Source organism: Battus philenor, unplaced genomic scaffold, assembly GCF_028537555.1.
Source record: "Battus philenor isolate CCGP_79_NKW_IND1 unplaced genomic scaffold, ilBatPhil1.0.hap1 SCAF_45, whole genome shotgun sequence".
In the NCBI taxonomy this organism is placed as follows: Eukaryota; Metazoa; Arthropoda; class Insecta; order Lepidoptera; family Papilionidae; genus Battus; species Battus philenor.
In genome coordinates, this window is record NW_027181710.1 from 62,501 (window position 1) to 67,500 (window position 5,000).

At 51.7% G+C, this 5,000-nt stretch overlaps 3 non-coding genes across 3 annotated transcripts in view; all 3 read left to right on the plus strand.

Moving 5' to 3' along the window:
- The first annotated feature begins 835 nt into the window (after positions 1-835).
- On the plus strand, positions 836-2,739 carry LOC137929224 (small subunit ribosomal RNA). Its single transcript, XR_011108788.1, has one exon. It is a non-coding gene; the product is annotated as a small subunit ribosomal RNA (ribosomal RNA).
- Positions 2,740-3,546: 807 nt separating this feature from the next.
- LOC137929215 (5.8S ribosomal RNA) lies at positions 3,547-3,703 on the plus strand. The gene has a single exon (XR_011108780.1). It is a non-coding gene; the product is annotated as a 5.8S ribosomal RNA (ribosomal RNA).
- A 1,174-nt stretch (positions 3,704-4,877) lies between these two features.
- Positions 4,878-5,000, plus strand: part of LOC137929231 (large subunit ribosomal RNA) — a 4,034-nt gene continuing 3,911 nt past the window's right edge. Inside the window, exon 1 of the ribosomal RNA XR_011108795.1 lies at positions 4,878-5,000. This exon is cut by the window's right edge and continues 3,911 nt beyond it. This is a non-coding gene — a ribosomal RNA (large subunit ribosomal RNA).

Here is a 5,000-nt window from a genome sequence, read left to right on the forward strand (position 1 = left end):
AGATTGCGTTTTTTTTAGATTTAGTTTTTTTTTTTTTTTTTTAATAAAAAAAAAAAAAATTTAAAAATTATTCTTAGAAAACGCGCGCGAATCGAACAAAACTAATAACACCGATACACAAACAACGCGCGCCACCAACGAGAACGCCCGAAACTGAAACTTCTATAACCGACAAACGCACGAACGACACAGCGGCGGCGGGGAGGAGGGAAGAAAAAGGGGATCATCTCCCCACAACAACACACCGTAAACTGTGTCGGACGACGTCTCCGTTATGTAAGAGCGGAAGGCGTAAGAGAACGTCTCGTTTAATTAACGCGAACGGCGTTGGGCTCCCGAGTCGACTTCGGGGCGGCCCTTAACGCATCGCATCAACGAGCTCGTCGCGCGCTAGTCGCGCGACGGTCGATCATGATATATAAATCAAGGATTTCGGATCTCTCTAAAACCGGGCTGGAAATCGGTCATTGTTCGTTTTGCGAAACGATATTTTATAAAAGTGAAGATTTGTATGTGTCTCGTCAAAGAACGTTCCGATGAATCGGACGCGATGCCGCGTCCAAAGTAAATCTGGACGAACGCGAGGCGAGTGTTGAGATATACATTTTCCTCCGTGAACAGATAGAAAAACGAATTCATTTTGTTGTTGCGGTGTGGTGTTGTGTGTGTATTGTAATAAATACGCACGCACGCACGCACGCAAAAAGCTACCTAGGCACCGGCGCGTCACGGCGTTTCGAACGTCCGACGCGTCGCTTGTCACACGTCTATCATATCATCATCACCCTCATATCTCTCGTATGTGCGGTGTTGGTGTGTGTTAGCTCTAGCTAGCTCCCTGGTTGATCCTGCCAGTAGTTATATGCTTGTCTCAAAGATTAAGCCATGCATGTCTCAGTGCAAGCCGTATTAAGGCGATACCGCGAATGGCTCAATATATCAGTTTTGGTTCCTTAGATCTTACCTCGGTTACTTGGATAACTGTGGTAATTCTAGAGCTAATACATGCAATCAGAACTCTGACCAGTGATGGGATGAGTGCTTTTATTAGATCAAAACCAATCGACGGAGGGCCTCGCGTCCGAAGTCGTTAATTTTGATGAATCTGGATAACTTTTGCCGATCGCATGGTCCAGCACCGGCGACGCATCTTTCAAATGTCTGCCTTATCAACTTTCGATGGTAGTTTCTGCGACTACCATGGTTGTCACGGGTAACGGGGAATCAGGGTTCGATTCCGGAGAGGGAGCCTGAGAAACGGCTACCACATCCAAGGAAGGCAGCAGGCGCGCAAATTACCCACTCCCGGCACGGGGAGGTAGTGACGAAAAATAACGATACGGGACTCTTACGAGGCCTCGTAATCGGAATGAGTACACTTTAAATATTTTAACGAGGAACAATTGGAGGGCAAGTCTGGTGCCAGCAGCCGCGGTAACTCCAGCTCCAATAGCGTATACTAAAATTGTTGCGGTTAAAAAGCTCGTAGTTGCATTTGTGCGCCGCGCTGTCGGTGCACCGCATCCGCGGTGATACTGACACGTCTGCGGAGCATATCGTCGGTGAGCCGTCGGTAAAACGGCGGTTCAATATCAAAATCCTATCGCGGTGCTCTTCGGTGAGTGTCGAGATGGGCCGACAATTTTACTTTGAACAAATTAGAGTGCTCAAAGCGGGCTCAAAATGCTGCTTGAATATTTCGTGCATGGAATAATAGAATATGATCTCGGTTCTATTTTGTTGGTTTTCAGAACTCCGAGGTAATGATTAATAGGGATAACTGGGGGCATTCGTATTGCGACGTTAGAGGTGAAATTCTTGGATCGTCGCAAGACGAACATCAGCGAAAGCATTTGCCAAAGGTGTTTTCATCAATCAAGAACGAAAGTTAGAGGTTCGAAGGCGATTAGATACCGCCCTAGTTCTAACCGTAAATATGTCATCTAGCGATCCGCCGACGTTACTACGATGGCTCGGCGGGCAGCTTCCGGGAAACCAAAGATTTTGGACTCCGGGGGGAGTATGGTTGCAAAGCTGAAACTTAAAGGAATTGACGGAAGGGCACCACCAGGAGTGGAGCCTGCGGCTTAATTTGACTCAACACGGGAAATCTCACCAGGCCCGGACACCGGAAGGATTGACAGATTAACAGCTCTTTCTTGATTCGGTGGGTGGTGGTGCATGGCCGTTCTTAGTTGGTGGAGCGATTTGTCTGGTTAATTCCGGTAACGAACGAGACTCTAGCCTGCTAAATAGGCGTCGTCATTTAGGTGTGCGCCGCTCCGGTGGCGCAACTCACTGGCGACGTATTAAAATTCTTCTTAGAGGGACCGGCGGCTTCGAGCCGCACGAGATTGAGCAATAACAGGTCTGTGATGCCCTTAGATGTCCTGGGCCGCACGCGCGCTACACTGAAGGAATCAGCATGTTCTCCCTGGCCTAGAGGCCCGGGCAACCCGTTGAAACTCCTTCGTGCTGGGGATTGGGGTTTGCAATTATCCCCCATAAACGAGGAATTCCTAGTAAGCGCGAGTCATAAGCTCGCGTTGATTACGTCCCTGCCCTTTGTACACACCGCCCGTCGCTACTACCGATTGAATGATTTAGTGAGGTCTTCGGACCGACACGCGGTGGCTTCACGGCCGTCGGCGTTGCTGGGAAGTTGACCAAACTTGATCATTTAGAGGAAGTAAAAGTCGTAACAAGGTTTCCGTAGGGGAACCTGCGGAAGGATCATTAACGTGTGTGTATGTGTGCGAGACGCGTGATATGTTCACGAACGTTGTTGCGCCGCTGTTGCTGTTGTTGCTGTTGCGACGACGACGACGACGACGACGACGACTTCGTACATACCGTGTTTACACATATATATATGTAATACATCCATAATGATATATATATATACGACATATATACATATATATGTACGTACGCGCGCGCTGCTGTTCGTATCTAATGCGGACGAGCGCGCGCGCGTGTGCGTGCGTGTGTGTGTGCGTGTTTGTATATATGTATAAAAAATAAAATGTGAAATAATTGTCTCTAGCGTCTATTACGCCTAACGGCGCAGCGGCGACGGCGCCGTGGCGGTGGCCGGTGGCGGTGGTGGCATTCGTCGAAAGTGCTACCGCCGCCGCTGCCTCCGCCGCCGTCGAAGCGGCCGGGTGGCGGAAAAACGCCGAGAGACGAGCGCCGACCGGGGCATACCAAACGGAGCGTTCGAAGCGGTGAAAATCCCCACTGCCTAGCTCAGGCCCTTTATTGTCGGTTGGCGCTATACAAAACGAAATTTAAGCGGTTAGAAAGATGACAATGTCGTGCGTCACGCCAGCTCGTTGGGGGGTGCGCGGGTCGTCGTCGTTCATCATTCTAAAGGATTCGCGTCGGGGCGTTAAGCTTTTTCGGTGCCGTTTCTTTATGAACGCCTCGGCGCACATGAATTCGACCAACTTTCGACGTTAATACATAAAAACGGACAATCAAGTGGCCGACGGCGAGAGCCGTAGGCCGCTACCGTAAGTAATAACAACATTAAGAAAAAACCATTACCCTGGACGGTGGATCACTTGGCTCGCGGGTCGATGAAGAACGCAGTTAACTGCGCGTCATAGTGTGAACTGCAGGACACATTTGAACATCGACATTTCGAACGCACATTGCGGTCCGTGGAGAAATATCCAGGACCACTCCTGTCTGAGGGCCGGCTGTTAAAATATAAAAACCACACTGTTCGGTGTAGAACGCGCGCTACGTGCGCTCGCGCCGGTCGATGCGCGCGGCGGTGACGCGCGACGCGGCGGCGGCGGGTTGGTGGGGGGTGATGAACGAGCTCGCGGACGGTGCGATGGGACGATCTCTAATAAGAGTCTCTCGTCCGCGCCGCCGCGGCTCTCACTCTCTCTCTCTCACTATCCGCCGTCGCTGTCGTCGCGCTGCCGCTGCCGCACTACCGCGCGCGGGCGAGCGGGCGCGCGCTCTTTCGAACAATTGACGGTTTCCGTTGAACGTTCTTCGCGACGGACGACGGACGGCGGGGTGCTGCACCCCTCACGTCCGCGTACGCGCGGAGCGCGTTTACGGTCCGTTTAAATATATCGAATTGTATTGAATATGAAACGAGTGTGAAAAGATTACACGCATCGCTAAGACGCGAGTCTTCGTAGTGCGGTCTTCGTCCGAGCTCATCGGTTCGTGTATACGATATAATAAAATATATCGGAAGCACAGACGACGCGTCTCCGACGGATGCGACCGGCAGGCGGTGAATGTTTTCTTGCGCGGCAAGCGTAACGCACACACAAACATATGTAAGTAAACATTACGTGATGTTCATGTGCGCGCGCGCCTAGCCCGATGCGAGAGAGTTCACCGCTCGTCGTCGCTACGCATCCGTATTATGTCGGTGATACGCGTCGTCGTTCCAGTGCGAACGTTATATTATCGTATCGATACGGACCGATACCGAAAGGGCCGGACGATCGATCGCTAACGAAAAGTACTCGCGCTCGCGTATGCGTGTCGAGATTTTCGTTTACGCTCGTATCATCATAATCATCATCATCGTCATCGTCGTCGTTCATCGCGCAACGCGTGTTGTGTGTGCAGCGTTGCGTTGTGCGTGCGCGCGTCTAGAGACCTCTAAGGACTCGCGACGCGCGCGCCTCGCGCACGCGCACTCGCTCTGCGACGCGCGATGATCGCGACGGTGGGGGTGGTGTACGGTAGGCGGACTCGACGTCCGAAGGGCGTCCCGCGACGACGACCGGCCGCCGTGCGCGCTTGCTTGCTTGCGCGCGCGGTCCGTCGGTTCGTCGTCGTCAAAAATATAATAAGGGACGTCGCGTACGGATATCGCGTCTGCCTCGAATTTTTATCGTTGGCCTCAGATCAGGGAGGATCACCCGCCGAATTTAAGCATATTAGTAAGCGGAGGAAAAGAAACTAACAAGGATTTCCCTAGTAGCGGCGAGCGAACAGGAAAGAGCCCAGCACTGAATCCC